This window comes from Bos grunniens, chromosome 21 (assembly GCF_055505025.1).
Source record: "Bos grunniens cultivar Pamir isolate PY7600 chromosome 21, Bosgru_T2T1.0, whole genome shotgun sequence".
In the NCBI taxonomy this organism is placed as follows: Eukaryota; Metazoa; Chordata; class Mammalia; order Artiodactyla; family Bovidae; genus Bos; species Bos grunniens.
In genome coordinates this window covers 69,370,882-69,390,523 of record NC_141185.1, presented here as the reverse complement: position 1 = coordinate 69,390,523, position 19,642 = coordinate 69,370,882, and the positions used below count along the sequence as shown (strand labels likewise).

General features: G+C 39.1%; 1 long non-coding RNA gene across 1 annotated transcript; it reads left to right on the top strand.

Moving 5' to 3' along the window:
- Positions 1 to 9,497: 9,497 nt before the first annotated feature.
- On the top strand, positions 9,498 to 19,118 carry LOC147349938 (uncharacterized). Its single transcript, XR_015150599.1, has 3 exons — positions 9,498 to 9,894; positions 10,043 to 10,130; positions 18,301 to 19,118. It is a non-coding gene; the product is annotated as an uncharacterized LOC147349938 (long non-coding RNA).
- The last annotated feature ends 524 nt before the right edge of the window (positions 19,119 to 19,642 follow it).

Genomic DNA, 19,642 nt, shown 5'->3' with positions numbered 1-19,642 from the left:
AGAAACTGTATGAACCTAAAAGAAGCAGAAGATATTAAGAAGAGGTGGCAAGAACACATGGAAGGACTGTACCAAAAAGATTTTAATGACTCAGATAACCACGATGGTGTGATCACCCACCTAGAACCATTCATACTGAAACGTGAAGTTAAGTGGGCCTTTAGGAAGCATCACTACAAACAAAGATGTTGATGGTAATGGAATTCCATTTGAGCTATTTCAAATCCTAAAAGTTGAAGCTGTGAAAATGCTGCACTCAATATACCAGCAAATTTAAAAAACTCAGCAGTGGCTACAGGACTGGAATGATCAGTATTCATTCCAAACCCAAAGAAAAAGATTGTCAAAGAATGTTCAAACTACTACACAACTGCACTCATTTCACACACTAGCAAAGTAATGTTCAAAATTATCCAAGCTAGGCTGCAACAGTACATAAACTGTGAACTTCCAGATGTTCAAGCTGGATTTAGAAAAGGCAGAGGAACCAAAGATAAAATTGCCAACATCCACTGGATCATAGAAAAAGCAAGAGAGTTGGAGAAAAACATCTACTTCTGCTTCATTGACTATACTAAAGTCTTTAACTTTGTGGATCACAATAAACTGTGGAAAATTCTTCAAGAGATGGGAATACCAGACCATTTCACCTGCAACCTGAGAAACCTGTATGCAGGTCAAGAAGCAACAGTCAGAACCCGACACAGAACAACCGACTGGTTCCAAATTGGAAAGGGAGTATATTAATGCTGTATATTGTAACCCTGCTTATTTAACTTATGTGTAAAGTGCATAATGCAAAATGCCAAACTGGATGAAGCACAAGCTGGAATCAAGGTTGCTGGGAGAAATACCAATAACTTCAGATATGCAGATGAGAGCAACCTTATGGCAGAAAGCAAAGAGGAAATAAGGGCCTCATTTTTTCCAGAATTTAAAATGGATTTTTTTTCATTGAAGGATAATTTCTTTACTGAATTTTGTGGCTTTCTGTCATACATCAACAAGAATCAGCCATAGGTACACCCATGTCCCCTCCCTCCTGAACCTCTCTCCCATTCCCTCCTAGATTGTCAGAATCCCTGTTTGAGTTCCTTGTCTGAGTCATGTAGCAAATCATCATTGCTAAAGAGCCTCTTTGATGAATAGTTAAAAAGCTGACTTAAAATTCAGCATTCAAAAAATGAAGATCATGGCATCCGGTCCCATCACTTCATGGCAAATAGATGGGGAAACAATGGAAACAGTGACAGACTTTACGTTGGGGGCTTCCCAAATCACTGCAGGCCGTGACTGAAGCCATGAAATTAAATGACACTTGATCCTTGGAAGAAAAGCTATGACAAACTTAGTGTATTAAAAAGCAGAGATATTACCTTGCCAACCAAAATCCATATAGTCAAAGTTATGGTTTTTTCCTCAGTCATGTATGGATGTGAGAGTTGGACCACAAAGAAGGCTGAGTGCCAAAGAATCAATGCTTTTGAACTGTGGCATTGGAGGACTCCCGAGAGTTCTCTGTACTTCAAGGAGATAAATCCAGTCAATCCTAAAGGAAATCAACCATGATTATTCATTGAAAGGACTGATGCTGAAGCTGAAGCTTCATTACTTTGGCCACCTGATTGGAAGAGCTGACTCATTGGAAAAGACCCTGATGCTGGGAAAGATTGAAGTCAGGAGGAGAAGGGGATGATGGAGTGCAAGATGGTTGGATGATATCACCAACTCAATGGACATGAGATTGAGCAAGCTCCTGGAGATGGTGAAGGAGAGGGAAGCCTGGTATACTGCAGTCCATGGGGTCGCAAAGAGTTGGACATGAATTTGTTGTTTGGCCAATGCCATGATCTTAGTTTTTTTTTTTTTTTTTTTTAATATTCATCTCTAGGTTGGCTCTTTCACTCTTCTCCTTCACTTTCATCAAGAGGCTTTTTAGTTCATCTTTACTTTCTGCCATTAGAGTGGTATCATGTGCATATCTGAGGTTTTTTATGCTTCTCCTGCCTATCATGATTCCAGCTTGTAATTCTTCCATCCTGGCATTCCTCATGATGTGTTCAGTGTATAGACTAATCAAACTGGGTGATAGCACACAGCCCTATTGTACTCCTTTCTCAATCTTGAACCAAATAGTTGTTCCATACAGGGTTCTAATTGTTGCTTCTTGACCTGCATACACGTTCCTCAGGAGACAGGTGAGATAGTCTGGTATTCCAGTCTCTTAAGAGCTTTCCACAGTTTATTATGATCCACAGTTAAATACTTTGAAGTAGTCTAAGAAACAGAGGTAGATTATTTTCTGGAATTCCCCATCAGATCAGATCAGATCAGTCGCTCAGTCGTGTCCGACTCTGCGACCCCATGAACCACAGCACGCCAGGCCTCCCTGTCCATCACCAACTCCTGGAAGCTTTCTCTATGATCGAGTGAATGTTGGCAATCTGACCTGTATTTCCTCTTCCTTTTCTAAACCCAACTTGGATATTGGAAGTTCTTGGTTCACATAATGCTGAAGCTTAACATGAAAGTTTTTAAAGATGACCTTACTAGTACTATGCTTCTTGGAGATTGGGATGAGGATTGACCTTTTTCAGTGGCCACTACTGGGTCTTCCAGATTTGTTGACATATGGAATGCAACACCTTTATGGCATCACCCTTTAGAGTTTTTGAATAGTTCTAAGAAATTTCATCTCATCCACTAGCTTTATTAACAGCAGTACTACCTAAGGCCCTCTTGGCTTCACTTTCCAGAATATGTAGCTCTGGGGGCTTGACCACATCATTGAATTAATCTGGTTCATTGAGATTTTTTTTGTACAGTTCTTCCATTTATTCTTTCCATCTCTTCTTGGTCTCTTCGACATCTACTAGGTATCTACCATTTCTGTCCTGTATTCCGCCCATCTTTGGAGAAAATATTCCCTTGTTTCTCCAATTTTCCTGAAGAGATCATTAGTCTTTCCCCTTCTGTTGTTTTCTTTTAGTTTTAAAATCCCACTTATCCACTGATAAGTTAAGATATTATATTCAGGTACTAAATTTTGGAATAAGAAAGGCTCTTCATTTCATTCACTTCACTGCATCTGAGTCCTTAGGTGTTAGAATGGCTGCTTCTACTTGCTCACATTGATGTCAGGGATTAATTTTTATGATTGTATAATAATATAAAATTAGGTAAAATAAATCTTATAATGTTGGCCTTATATTCACCTGTTTCCATTAATCTGGATAAATAAGTGATTCACATTTTTCTTTATATTTATTATATTGCTTGTACTCTTTCAACCTCAACTGCATGTACTGCAATTCAGGGTATGGTTCTGAATAAGACTGTCCTTATTTTAATACCAGATACAATTCAGGGGTCCCAAGTTTACCCATAATTATGATCATCTAGTTATACACTCGAGGGATCCCCGTGACTCTTTTAGAGGCTTCCCTGACTGCTCAGATGGTAAAGAACCTGAATGCAATGTGGGAGACCTGGGCTCAATCCCTGGGTCAGGAAGATTCCCTAGAGAAGTTAATGGCAACCAACCCCAGCATTCTTTCCTGGAGAATCCCATAGACAGAGGAACCTGGCAGGCTACAGTCCATGTGGTACAAAGAGTCAGACATGACAGCGACTACACTTTCACTTTTTTCTTGACTGTTTTGGGATTCCTGGGTGGCTCAGATGGTAAAGAATCCACCTGTAATGCCAGAGATCCAGATTTGATCCCTGGATTGGGAAGAGCCTCTGGAGTATGGAATATCTACCCACTCCGATATTCTTGCCTGGAGAATCCCATGGACAGAGGAGGCTGACAGGCTACAGTCCATGAAGTCACAAAGAGTCATGCACGATTCAGAGACTAAGCACACACGCATGACTCTTTCAAGTTCCACAATTCACTAGAAAGACTTACAGAACTCACTAAGAATTCTATATACAGAATTATGGCTTATTGTGATGGATATGCATAAGATGAGATCTGGGAAATTTTTACCCTGGGTAAACTTCCCGTGTCTTCTCCTTTTGGGTCAGGGTGTATCACCCTTTTAGGATATTACTGTGTTCACTACTGAGCTTTAGTTTCAGAGATTTTACTGGGGTTTCATTATGTATGCATGAGTGTTTCAATCACTGGCCACGTGATTGAACTAAGTTTTCAGTCACCCCTCTCTGCCCTCATAGTCTGGAAGCTGACAGCCCCAATCTTTTAGTCATGATTGATATTTATGAGAAACAGACCCAGCTTGGAAGTAATTCACTGGTCCCCCATAACCAGTGGTTATTGGCATAGAGAGGACACTCTTGTCATTCAGGAAATTACAAAGATGTTTTAATCTGAACCAGGAACACGGAACAAAGACAAGACAAATTCTTAATTATACCACAACCTGTGATGACAACTTAAATACATTCTCATCCCCTTCCTTTTTCTCTAACTTCTATTTTATGCCTATTGCCATCCTTCTTAGACTGAACTTTATATGTTTCTGGAAAAGCTGAGAGAAGGCTTTTTTTTTTTTTTTTTTTTTCCCATACAAGGCAGCAATGTAGAAAATTAAGTTTTCCTTCAAGACAGTGATTTTCTGTATATTCACTATGTGGTAGGGGACAAATTAACATAGATAAAATTTTTAATATCCCCTTTAAGGATCAGAGACTTGCCATGTTGATGAGGCTTTCATAACTCAATGAAACTATGAGTCATGCCATGCAGGACCACCCAAGACAGATGGGTCATAGTGAATAGTTCTGACAAAATGTGGTCCACTGGAGAAGGGAATGGCAACCTACTCCAGTATTCTTGGCTGGAAAACCCAATAGACAGTATGACAAGGCAAAAAGATATGACACCACAAGATGAGCCCCCAGGACAATAGGTGTCCAATATGCTACTGAGGAAGAGTAAAGGACAATTACTTATAGCTCCAGAAAGAATGAAGCAGTTGGCCAAAGCAGAAACGATGCTGCATTGTGGATGTGTCTGGTAGTGAAAATAAATCCCATCCTTTAAAGAACAAAACTGCATAAGAACTTAGAGTGTTAAGTCCATAATCAGAGTAAATCGGACATGGTCAAGCAGGAGATGGCAAGGGTGAACATCAGCATCTAAGGAATCAGTGAACTAAAATGGGCAGGAATGGGAGAGTTTAATCCAGATGACAATAATTATATGTACTACCTTGGGCAAGAATCCCTTAGAAGAAATAGAGTAGCCCTCATAGTCAACAAAAGAGTCTGAAATACAGTACTTGAGTGCAATCTGAAATATGATAGAATGATCTCGGTCCATTTCCAAAGCAAATCATTCAACATCAAAGAAACCCAAGTTTATGCTCCAACCTCTGATGTCAAAGAAGCAGAAGTTGACCAGTACTAAAAAGTAATCAGCCTCCAATTAAAATAAATTAATTAATTTTAAAAGACCTATAACAGATTCTAGAATTATCAGCAGGAAAGATGTCCTTTTCATCATAAGGGATCAAGGTGAAAAAGTAGAAAGTCAAGACATACCTGGAGAAACAGGAAAATTTGGCCTAAGCATGCAACATGAAGCAGGGCAAAGTCTAACAGAGTTTTACCAAAAGAACACATTGATCATAACAAACACCATTTTTCCAACAACCCAACAGACAGCTCTACACATGGACATCACCAGATGGCCAATACTGAAATCAGATTGATTATGTTCTTTTCAGCCAAAGATGGAAAAGTTCTATATAGTCAGCCAAAACAAGACCTTGCACTGACTGTGGCTCTGATCATGAGCATCTTATTACAAAAGGCAGGATTAAATGGGAAAAAGTAGGCGAAACCATTAGAAAATTCAATTATGACCTAAATTGATCCCCTTAAGATTATACAGTGGAAGTGACAAATAGATTCAAAGGATTACATCTGGTAGATAGTGTGTATGTTACGGAGGTTTGTAGCACTGTGCAGGAAGGAGGGACTAAACAAACGCCAAAGAAAAAGAAAGGCAAGAGGACAAAGTGGTTCTGAGTTGGCTTTCCAAATAGCTGAAGAAAGAAGAGAAGAGAAAGGCCAGGGAGAATTGGAAAGACATATCCAACTGAATGCCGTGTTCCATAGAATAGTAAGGAGAGATAAAAAGGTCTTATTAAATGAGCAATGCAAAGAAGTAGAGGAAAACAAGAGAATGGGAAAGATTAGAGATCCCTTCAAGAAAATTGGAGACATCAAGGGAAAATTTCATTCAAGGATGGACATGAAAATGGACAGAAATGAAAAACACCTAAGAGAAGCAGAAGAGATTAAGAAGAGGTAGTAAGAATACACAGAAAAACTATACAAGAAAGGTCTTCAGTTTAGTTCAGTCACTCAGTTGTGTCCGACTCTTTGCAACTCCATGAATCGCAGCACGCCAGGTCTCCCTGTCCATCACCAACTCCTGGAATTCACTCAGACTCACGTCCATCGAATCAGTGATGCCATCAAGCCATCTCATCCTCTGTCGTCCCCTTCTCCTCCTACCCCCAATCCCTCCCAGCATCAGAGTCTTTTCCAATGAGTCAACTCCTCGCATGAGGTGGCCAAAGTACTGGAGTTTCAGCTTTAGCATCATTCCTTCCAAAGAAATCCCAGGGCTGATCTCCTTCAGAATGGACTGGTTGATTCTCCTTGCAGTCCAAGGGACTCTCAAGAGTCTTCTCCAACAACACAGTTCAAAAGCATCAATTCTTCTGTGCTGAGATTTCTTCACAGTCCAACTCTCACCTCCATACAGGACCACTGGAAAAAACCATAGCCTTGACTAGACGGACCTTTGTTGGCAAAGTAATGTCTCTGCTTTTGAATATGCTATCTAGGTTGGTCATAACTTCCCTTCCAAGGAGTAAGTGTCTTTTAATTTCATGGCTGCAGTCACCATCTGCAGTGATTTTGGAGCCCCCCAAAAATAAAGTCTGACACTGTTTCCACTCTTCATCTATTTCCCATGATGTGATGGGACCAGATGCTATGATCTTCATTTTCTGAATGTTGAGTTTTAAGCCAACTTTTCCACTCTACTCTTTCACCTTCATCAAGAGGCTTTTTAGTTCCTCTTCACTTTCTGCCATAAAGGTGGTGTCATTTGCATATCTGAGGTCATTGATATTTCTCCCAGCAATCTTGATTCCAGCTTGTGCTTCTTCCAGCCCGGCGTTTCTCATGATGTACTCTGCATAGAAGTTCAATAAGCAGGGTGACAATATACAGCCTTGATGTACTCCTTTTCCTATTTGGAACCAGTCTGTTGTTCCATGTCCAGTTCTAACTGTTGCTTCCTGACCTGCATACAAATTTCTCAAGAGGCAGGTCAGGTGGTCTGGTATTTCCATCTCTTTCAGAATTTTCCACAGTGAAAGGCTTTGGCATAGTCAATAAAGCAGAAATAGATGTTTTTCTGGAACTCTCTTGCTTTTTTGATGATCCAGTGGATGTTGGCAATTTGATATCTGGTTCCTCTGCCTTTTCTAAACCCAGCTTGAACACCTGGAAGTTCATGGTTCACGTATTGCTGAAGCCTGGCTTGGAGAATTTTGAGCATTACTTTACTAGAGCGTGAGATGAGTGCAACTGTGCAGTAGTTTGAGCATTCTTTGGCATTGCCTTTCTTTGGGATTGGAATGCAAAGTGACCTTTTCCAGTCCTGTGGCCACGGCTGAGTTTTCCAAATTCGCTGGCATATAAGTGCAGCACTTTCACAGCATCATCTTTCAGGATTTGAAATAGCCCAACTGGAATTCCATCACTTCCACTAGCTTTGTTCGTAGTGATGCTTTCTAAGGCCCACTTGACTTCACATTCCAGGATGTCTGGCTCTAGGTGAATGATCACACCATTGTGATTATCTGGGTCATGAAGATCTTTTTTTTTTGTACAGTTCTTCTGTGTATTCTTGCCATCTCTTCTTAATATCTTCTGTTTCTGTTAGGTCCGAGAAAGGTCATAATGACCCTGATAAACAATATGATGTGGTCCCTCATATAGAGCCAGATATACTAGTGTGTGGGCCTTAGAAAGCATTACTGCAAACAAATCTATTGGAAGTGGTTGGATTCCAGGTGAACTATTAATATTTAAAATCCTAAAAGATGATGTTGTTAAAGTGTCACATTCAATACATCAGCAAATATGGAAAACTCAGCAGTGGTCACAGGACTGGAAAATGTCAGTTTTCTTTCTAATCTCAAAGAAGGGTTAGCCTAAGAATGTTTAAAGCCTAAAAATGTTTAAACTACCATAGGATTGCACTCATTTCACATGCTAGCCAGGTTTTTTGTTGTTTTTTTTTTTTTCTGAAAATCCTTCAAGCTAGGCTTCAGCAGTGCATGAAGTAAGAACTTCCAGAAGTACAAACTGGATTTCATAGAGGTAGAGGAATAAGAGATCAAATTGTAATATTTGTTGGAACATAGATGAAGGAAGGAAGCTTCAGAAACACATCTACTTCTGCTTCATTGACTATGCTAAATCTCCTGACTATGTGGATTAACATACTGTGGGAAATTCTTAAAAGCATGGGGATATCAGACTACTTTACCCATCTCCTGAGAAACTTGTATGTGTATCAACAAGAAACAGTTAGAACTGGACATGAAATAATAGACTGTTCTAAAATTGGGATAGGAGTATGACAAAACTACATATTCCCATCCTGTCTAATTAATGTATATGCAGAGTACATCATGTTAAATGATGGGCTGGATGAGAAATGAAAGCTATGACAAACATAGGCAATGTATTAAAAACCAGAGACATAATTTTGTCAATAAAAGTCTTTTGCCAACAAAAGCTTTGGTTTGTACAATAGTTGTTGGGGGCCAGAGTGAGGTACTCCGCCTGTGGCAAAGGTCATGAGGAAGGAGGCTCGACATACGCAAAGGTGGGATCGAGCCTCAGGAGTCCCCCTGGAACTCCTCGAGCATCTACCCCCATAACCAGAGCCTGCCTACTTTACTACTTTGTGCTCACCTACACCTCTGACTTTACGGGGGGCTGTCCCCCACCACCTCTTTCAGAGAAGGAGTTAACTTAGAGCTCCAGTTAATAATAATTCCTGGGCATGATAAGAGTGTTTTAACCTACAAACTCCTCTGAAGGTTCTCTAGCCTGCCTGACAGGCTTGTCCGGCCACATGTGATTGCTCACAGCCTCCCAACTGTGAGAGGCACGAGATGCTTTAAACCTTCTAAAAACAGGTTCCTTAGAAAAGTTAGAAAACTATTAGTCTAAGTATAATGGGCTGATTAGAAGCTGTATTGGTGAAGGGTTTTTCATTTGTTGAGCCAATGTTTGTTACTAAGTCTCCACATCCCCTGCCCTTACACACATTAATGAATATATAGAAGAAATAAGTATTAACCTTTGATATTAATCACGTTAGGCCTTAGGCTAAGTAAATTCTTTCCTTAACTAAAACCCACTACACCCTCACCCTATAGGAAGGTAACTTTATTTGGGTGGCGTCTGTTTTAAGAATAATCACCCCTGGAGAAATAAGCGTCCTAGTTGACTGACCGCTGTCACAAGGAGAGGGTCGTAAATTGTCAGCAGGCCCCCCCTGGCCAGAAGATGATGTAACACCCCTAAGACATCTGTATACATTTGTGTGAAGCACCTGACTTTAATAAAAGTCAGGACTGCTGTCCCCACATGACTTTTGTATAACATCTCAGTGTATAAAAACAGACTCTGGAAAATAAAAAATTGGGATCAGTTTCTCAAAATACTGGTCTCCCCATGTCGCTCTCTCTCTCACTCTGGTTGAATCTCCATCTGGAGCGTGGAACCCGCCATGCTTACTAATTATGCCTGGGCTTCTAAGATCCGACCAGGGAGGCCTCAGTGTCTCCTTTCCTTCGGGAGAACGGAAGGACGCCTGCGGCCTACGTAAGTGGTGCAAACTTCTTGTCTTGAAGTTTTATTGGTCTCCCGTGTAAACCAAGCTACTCAGCCTCTTTTCTCCACTGAATTTTCCTACTGAGCTATCCTCATCCTATTACTCTTTATATATTTGATAAAATATTTAAATAAATAGGTCGCCGATGCCGTCCCCGCTTCGAATACCCTGGATCAGCCGGGGCAGGACCCTGGCAGGTGGCGCCCAAGACAGGGACAATTCGAAGGTAGGTCCCCAACCCTTTCCCCAGTGTTGAATTTTAGGGACGGATAGGACCCCACTCAGGGTCCCGCGGACCCCCCTGTAGGATAGACGGGGCGAGTAGGAGTGGGAAGTGTTGAAAGTGTTAAAGAGTTAAGAGTTAGAGAGAAAAAATGGTTTCTGAAGTTAAAAGGCCAAAGAAAAGCCTGATGTTTTGAAAGCTAAAAGCTTTATCTTCTATTATATTTAACTTTCTGACATGGATAACACTGAAACTAAGAATGGCAACTCTTTATACAAGTAATCTTGAAACTGTTAAAGAGGCTACTGTTAATTTAGATACTTGGGTGAAGGTAAAAAAAACAACTAAACACTTATCCTATAAATATGATTAAAAATGTTCTGGATCCTCATCATGAGGCTGTGGGATAGCCTATGGGAGAGGCTATAGCGGTGGATGGTAGTGGGTCTCCACCTTCTGCGCAGATCATATTTTCTGCCATTGACTAGGAAAAGGAGGGACACTGTGCTCTACCTCCCGAGGAGTGAGAGGGCTTACAGGACGCTGCAGCCGGGCGCCCTGGCGAGCCCCCTCTTCCTCTACACAAACCTTTAAAACTTTTTCCAACAATTTCTGATTTAAGGCGACTACTCCACCTCCACTTCCATCTCCCAGGGCCTAAGAATTCCCCAGTTTACATCCAAAGCCTCCCAGAACATTGCCTAAGGCTGAAAAAGATAAAAAAAGTTTTATTTTTAAACAAAGCAGCTTTTAAAGAATACACAATATACAGAGCCTGCTCCTTGCAGAAAACCCCCTCTGGGGGGGCCTCACCCAAGCAAAAAAAGAGAGAAAAATAAAAAGAAAAAAAAAGTGAAAAAGAAAAAAGGAAAGAAAATAGAGAAAGATCTAAAGATAGAAAAAGAACTAAAGAGTGAAAAGGAGAGAGGAACGGAGGAGGAAGGAATCAGGGAATGCAGCAAGATAGAAAAAGGAAAAAAGGAAGTTAGAAAAAGAGACACAGAGAAAGAGAGGGAGGAGGAAAGAAAAAGTTAGAGAGAAAGAGGGTAAAGGAAAAGAAACGAAAGAAAGAGAAGACAGAAGGAAGAAGGGAGAATGAAAGAGGGAAACAAGAAGGAAATGATAGAAAGTAAAAGAGAAGAGGAAGGAAAAAAGATAGAGTGAGGGAAAGAAAACTTGAGAAAGATTTAAAGAGAAGAATGAAGAAAAAATCAGCAGAGGAGAGAGGAGAGGACTTACAGGACACTGTGGCCAGACGCCCTGGCGAGCTACCTCCCCCTCTGCGCAAACTTTAAAAAAAAAAAAAACTTATCCACCACTTTCTGATTTAAGACGATCGCTGCCGCCTCCTTTTGCCCCTTCCAGGGCCCAAGAGTTCCCCACTTTGCCCCCAAAGCCTCTCAAAGTGTTGCCTAAGCCTGAAAAAGATAAAAAGTTTTTTAAACAGTGGAGCTTTTAAAACAGACTGCGTACACAATATGCAGAGCATGCTCCTTGGAGAAAACCCCCTCAGGGGGGTCTCACCCAAGCTATGAGAAAAACAAAATGGTAAGGGGATTTAGCAACAATATTAACTCCTGACAAGCTGGTTACTCCAATTCCAACGGGAGTGGCTGGCCCCCTACCTGAGGGCATTGCAGGACTTGTGCTAGGGCGTAGCTCGCTTTCTTAAAAAAAAAAAAAAGAAAAAAAAAAAAAGAAATAAATAAAAAGAAAAAGAAAATTTCGGTGGTGCATGGTGTAGTAGATTCTGATTATGTTGAGAAATTAAAGTTTTGACCTCACCGCCTACTAAAACTGTGCAAATTAATAAAGGTCAAAGAGTAACACAGCTTTTGCTTTTACCTTAGTATCAGACAGGAAAAAACTTTACTTCTTAGGCTAGGAGCCACAGAGTATTTGGATTTAGTGATCTAGCCTTTTGGGTGCAGAAAATTACAGCTCCAAGGCCTTTAAAAGATCTTTTAATTCAAGAAAATAAAATGTCAGGGCTATTAGACACGAGAACAGACGTCTCTTAACATTGCTGGGAAAGACTGGCCCAGTTCCTGGCCCACGCATACTACTGAAAATGAGTTGGTGGGATTAGAGAAAGTGGTATGCGGGGTGGGAATGCTGTGGAGAAAAAGGTAAAGCAAAGTTTAAAACCTTGAAGAGTAGTGAGTTCTCCATTGCTGGAGGTATTCAAGCAAAGATTAGATGGTTGCTTGTCATCTAAAAAGCTATAGACCAGATTTAGGTTACAAAACAATAACTGGAGAAGCTTATAAAGATGTTGTGCAACACCTCTTTACTTGCTTCTCATATTTAGGTGCCAAAAGTTTTGAAAACTGACAATGCCCCTTTGAAGCTGCGGAGAGATTGTTTACTAACTTTAAATGATTTCCAAAAATTATTAGGGGACATTAATTGGATATGCCCACATTTAAAACTGACTACTGCAGATTTAAAGCCTTTGTTTGATTGCTTAAAAATTGATCCTAATTCCAGTTCTAAGAGAAAGTTGACTAATGAGACAGAGTTAGCTCTTGTTAAAGTAGATGAGACTTTAAATGGTCAGTTAATTAGGATTAATATTACCAAAAGATGAGATTAAATTATTCTTGCCACAAAACATACACCTACAGGGTGCTTGTGACAAAAAGGCCCATTGGTTCCATCTACCAGTGACCCCAAGAAAAATAGTTTTATCTTATCCCAGCTTGGTGGCACAATTAATTATAAAAGGAGGAAAAAAGAAGTGTGGAACTTTTTAGAAAAGAAGTAGCAAACATAGTAATTCCATTCAATAAGGATTGGCAAGTTGCCCTGATAGATTTCAGGGGTCAAATTTTGTTTCATTTGCCCTCAAGCCCCCATAGTAGTTAAAAGTTCAAAAATGTTAGATTGGCAGTTTGAGGATACCTGTGGAACTTTCCAACCCTACATAGTTCCTACGCTCCCCTTTACCCTATGGGGGAGGGACGTGCTGTCTCAAATAGGAGATACTCAGAGAAGGGTTTTCTCAATTTCTTAGTTATCAACAGGTGGTACAATTAACAATACTATATATATTATTATAAATACATAATATAAATATATTTGCCTAATTGCAGTTTGCCTAATTAGATATGGGTATAAATAAAATATAATAAAGGTATACCTAATTCTATTTATAGAGCTATACTTAATTTGTATATAATTAATATGTATAGTATATATGCATATTATACATATACTGTATAATTAAATGTTGCAGTAATTAATGTGTGTGGCTGATATTAATTGGTATGGTTTGATGTGCTGTGATGATATATGTTCTATATACTGTATAATTATATATGTGTGACATGTATTATTGCAGTACATTGGTTTGTGTTGGTTGGTATTGGCTGTGTACGTGTTGTATTGCTGTAATATATATTAATATATTAATTATAAAGATTGATTCAAGTATATTGATTTATATATATTATATGTCAATAAGTTTATACTTGTTGCCATATATAAATGCATTTTGCATTTAGGTATATTTGTTTACCAAAATGAGATAAGGAGGTTATACATTTATTATTTAAATTTATACAGAGACCTAAACTAAACATTAGACCTAAATTAACATATCCCTAAATTTATATTGTTAAAATGTAAATTTTAAAAATTTTAAAAATTAAATTGACAACTGCTTGACAATTCCTTTGCCATAGAACCCCCATAGGTGTAATTGGGGTAGCCAGACAAAAAATTGGTTTTATGGCAAAACAGCCCCCCATAAATACTGAGGATAAAAATACTGAGGATAAAAAGCGATCTGCCTTTAGTCTTCAGGCAGAAAATCTTAAACAGCCTAATTTATGGTTTCAATGGAAGGTTTTGCCTCAAGGAATGAAAAATAGCCCCACCCTATGTCAAAAGTTCGTTAGTGCTGCTTTAGAAGATGTTAGAAGTAAATATGAACAAGTCTATATGATCCATTATATGGATGACATCTTAATTGCCCACCCTGATAGGGCTCATTTACAAACTGTCAGGATTTGACCCAGGCATTAACAGACAGAGGCTAAAAAATTGCCCCAGAGAAAATTCAAGTCAATCTGCCCATAACCTACTTAGGACGGGTTATCAGTTCAGAAACTGTAACTCATGTCCCATTAAAATTGAGAAAAGATCACCTTGTTACTTTAAATGATTATCAAAAACTTTTAGGAGATATTAATTGGATCAGACCTTATTTAAAATTAGCCACTGCTGAATTAAAGCCTCTTTTTATTATTTTACGTGGGGATCCTGACCCAACTTCTAAAAGACAATTAACTGCTGAAGCTCAGGAAGCTTTAGACAAAGTAGAAGCAGCCCTATCTGATAGCTATGTAAAAAGAGTTAATTTACAGACAAACTGGCAATTCCTCTGCTTAGCTACTCCAACTGCGCCTATGGGAGTTTTATGGCAAAACAGCCCCCTAGAATGGGTCCATCTCCCCGCCCAAGCTAAAAAAGTAGTGGCCTCTTATCCAGGACTGATACCTATGTTGATATTAAAAGGGAGAAAACGGAGCATTGAATTGTTCGGTAAAGAATTATCAGAAATTGTAATTCCATATAATAAAGAACAACTTGATGCTCTTCTAATGTTTGATGAGGACTGGCAGATTGCCATAGGAAATTATTGTGATCAAATTCTGCATCATTTACCTTCGCATGTTTTGCTGAATTTTATATCCAGACATCCAGTTATTTTTCCTGTCAGATGTAAACAATCTCCTGTTCCAAATACTCAAATAGTTTTTACTGACGGGTCAACAAACGGTAAAGCCTCCATAGTTACTAAAAATCACCAAAAGGTTTTAGAAACACGGGAAACTTCAGCTCAAAGAGCTGAAATAACAGCAGTCATAGAGGCTTTTACTATGTTTGCAGATGAGGAATTTAACCTTTATTCTGATTCTCAGTATATTGTCAGGTTGTTTCCACACATTGAAACTGTGGTTTTTGTCTGACAATAAAACTACCGTATTTCATTTGTTAAGTAATTTACAGCAACAAATTTGGAAAAGAAATAAAATATTTTTCATTGGACACATTCGGGCTCATTCTGGATTGCCCGGCCCATTAAATGCCTTTAATGATTTGGCTGACTTGTTAACCAGAAATACAGTGGCTACTGTGATGGAGGAGGCCAGAGCCCCTCACTCACTTCATCATCAATATGCTACTGCCTTAAGATATCAATTCCAAATTCCCAGAGAAACTGCTAGGGAGATTGTGCGTTCTTACTTACACTGCCCCACTGTTTATAATAGTCTACCTACGGGAGTTAATCCTCATGGTCTCAAACCTAACGTACTCTGGCAGACGGATGTAACTCATGTCTCTTCATTTGGAAAACTGTCTTTTGTTCATGTAACTGTAGATACCTTTTATTACGTTATTATTACAACTGCTCGTACCAGAGAGGCAGTTAAAGATGTGATACAACATCTCTTTACTTGTTTTTCATATTTGGGCCTACCAAAAGCTCTGAAAACTGACAGTGCTCCTGCTTACACTTCTAAGTCTTTTCAGGAATTTTGTATAAAGTTTCAAATTAAACATAATACAGGCATCCCTTATAATCCCCGGGGACAAGCCATTGTGGAAAGAGCACATCAAACATTAAAGCTTCAAATTCAAAAATTAAAAGAAGGGGAGTTTAAGTATAGTTCTCCCCATCAAATCTTGCAACATGCTCTTTTCGTAATAAATATTCTAAATACTGATCTGGCTGGAACTACTGCAATGCTTCGTCATTGGTGCCTGGAGCAATTAAATGCAAAACCATTAGTCAAATGGAAGGACCTCCTCTCAGGACAATGCAAGGGTCCTGACCCTTTTTTTTTTTTTTTTTTTCTGAATCGAAAGCACATGTTTTTTAACATTTCATGATACATACATACATACATATGTACATACATGCACAGATGACAGTGGGAAAAATAGAATTATGACAAGGTAAAGAGTCACTGTTACTTGCTGATGCTTTATGTAATGAATGAACATGAACTTTATTAAATGTCCGTCTGATGGGTACTGGTAGATGTCTTGGTTTAATATGCCTACCTCTACTGAACAGGTGAGGGGAACATCCAGATACCAGCTCAAATTTCTCCTTTCCTCTATGGCAGATCTTCTGAGTCTTCCTTTGTTCTCTTCTAATAATGCATGTCACCTTTTTGCCATTTATAATTCTGTACTAGACTATAAGCTCTTGAGCAAAAAGGATGTGGCTGCTCTCTTAATACTTCTCAAGTGTTTTATATATAGTAGCAACTTGATATCTGTAAATTCTAACAGTTTCATCCATTACTCAGCAAGTATAGGAAGTAGTCGCCTCATGGATGCTCTTGATTTCTTTGCTTATATTGTTAGTTTCTATAAATTGCTTTGATTTACATGTTATCAGATATTATTCCATGTGACATTGGAAAAAGATTCAGAAAGCAACAGAAAAGTTTTTTCCATATTTTTCTTGAGATTACTTCAGGTAAACCAGTAAAAGGAAAAGAACTGACAGCTTGCTAGATAGATTTTGATAACAATATATTCTACACTCCAAATTCTAAGATGAACAGACAACTATATACATCTTACTAACAAGGGTTGAGTTGGTTTTTTTTTAATTTTATTTTTGTTTTTAAACTTTATATCAAAATGAATCCATCTCCCCATCCTGAACCCTCCTCCCTCCTCCCTCCCCATACCATCCCTCTGGGTCGTCCCAATGCACTAGCCCCAAGCATCCAGGATCGTGCATTGAACCTGGACTGGCATCTCGTTTCATACATGATATTTTACATGTTCCAATGCCATTCTCCCAAATCTTCCCACCCTCTCCCTCTCCCACAGAGTCCATAAGACTGTTCTATACATCAGTGTCTCTTTTGCTATCTCGTACACAGGGTTATTGTTATCATCTTTCTAAATTCCATATATATGCGTTAGTATACTGTATTGGTGTTTTTCCTTCTGGCTTACTTCACTCTGTATAATAGGCTCCAGTTTCATCCACCTCATTAGAACTGATTCAAATGAATTCTTTTTAATGGCTGAGTAATACTCCATTGTTTATATGTACCACAGCTTTCTTATCCCATTATTAACTAGCGGTCGAGGATGTGCTTGTATTTTTCCACAGGATGCAAATTCTCCAATTTAGATCCGGGACAGGTTGATTTGCCATGTTGCAGACCCCCAGACATCCAGTTCCCCCATTGCTTCGATCACAAAAGAGGAGCCCGCCGGCAGGGGAGACAAGATAAACATCGAGATCCCGGCAAGACTGACAGGGCTGCTGCAGCGTGAACTCCAACCAGAAAATAATTCTACTTATTCTGTTTTAGCTTATCCACCCTCGCCTTATGTTTTCCTTTTTACTAATGACTCCAACAAACTTTACGTGGGCATGAATTATTCAGGTGGACCTAAGGTAGTGACTTGTGAACGATGTATGCTTTCATCTTGTTTAAACCCTCAATGTAATGTTTGCTCCTTTGTAGTGTTACAACGTCCACCTTATTTTATGATGTAACCACTTATTGATATGTTAATTATGGTCTCGCTGTGTTACAACAACTACAGGATTTAATGTGATCGTGAGGGTTTGTGGGCCTACTTATTTTAGGAATATCAGCTTTGATAGCAAAAATTACTTCTGTTACTGTGGCAGCAATATCATTGACTCAACAAGTGCATACTGCCCAGTATGTTGATACCATGTCTAAAATTGTTTCTTTAACTCTAGCAACTCAGGAAGCTATAGATAGGAAATTAGAGATGAGAGTAGATGCCTTAGAAGAAGCAATTATGCATATTGGGACTGAGTTACAGGCTTTAAAGGTGAAGATGGCTTTGACATGCCACGCTGATTACAGGTGGATATGCGTGACATCTTTGAAGGTAAACGAGACAGATTATGAATGGGAAAAGATTCAAAATCATATATCAGGTGATTGGAACAGTTCTGATACTGGCCTGGACTTAGGGAAACTTCATAATCAAATACAGACCTTGGAACACTCTCGACTGGATTTTACCACCACTGGAGCAGCTAATGATTTTTTTAACACCTTCTCTAACTTTATTTCTGGAAAAAATATTCTGTCTAATATCCCTAGTCTCTAATCCTACTTCTCATAATCATTCTTCCTTGTATTGTCAGGATTCTTCAGCAGAGCATTCGGAAGCTCGAGACTGAGCTGCATCTGGCTGTTTTAACAAATAAAAAAGGGGGAGATGTTGGGGGCCAGAGTGAGGTACTCCGCCCGTGGCAAAGGTCATGAGGAAGGAGGCTTAACAAATAGTCATGTACAAGTGTTAGTTTTATCACAAGAAGACTGAGCATTTAAGAATTGATGCTTTTGAATTATGGTGCCAGAGAAGAGTTTTGAGAGTCCCCTGGACTGCAAGGAGATCGAACCTGCAAAACCTAAATGAAATCATCTCAAAATATTCATTGGAAGGTCTGTTGCTGATGGTGAAGCTCCAATACTTTGGCCACCTGACCCAAAGAGCCTATTCATTGGAAAAGATCATGATGATGGAAAGATTAAAAGCAAATGGAGAAGGGAGTGGCAGAGGATGATCAATGAACATGAATGTGAGTGAACTCCCGGAGACAGTAGAGGACAGAGGATCCTGGTGTCATACGATCCATGGTGTCAAAAGGAGTAGGAAACGATTTAGCCATTGAACAATAACAACAAAAACAACTGTATACTATGTGGTTTTGAAAATCTTAGCTCTACTTTGTCTCAGTTATTCACCACTAATTCCACAGGTGATTCTTCTATTTTATATTTTATTTAATGAGGTATAATTGATGTGTGAACACTGCATATATTTAAAGAGTATATGCTGAAAAATAAATACACATGGAAATATGACCCCAATCAAGATAGTGTTCATCACTCTCATATTCCTGAAATTGCATTTGAGGTCACTTTTACCTTCAGGTAACCAATGATCTGCTCTCTGTCACAATAGTCTGCATTTTCCATAATTTTATATTAAAAAATCATTCTGCATATATTTTCTATTTGGCTTCTTTACTCAGCATGGTTATTTTAAGATTCTGTTATACAATACACCAGAAGCAACAGTTATAACTGGGTATGGAACAACAGACTGGTTCCAAATCAGAAAAGAAGCATGTCCAGGCTGTATATTGTCACCCTGCTGATTTAACTTATATGTAAATATGCAGTTCAGTTCAGTTCAGTAGCTCAGTCGTGACTGACTCTTTGCGATCCCATGGACTGCAGCATGCCAGGCATCCCTGTCCATCAGAAGCTCCCAGAGCTTACACAAACTCATGTACATTAAGTCAGTGATGCCATCCAACCATCTCATCCTCTGTCATCACTTTCTCTTCCTACCTTCAGTCTTTCCCAGCATCAGGGAGTCACTTTTCAAATGGTCAGTTTTTCACATCAGATGGCCAAAATATTGGAGTTTCAGCTCAGTATCTTCCTTGCAATGAATATTCAGGACTGATTTCTTTT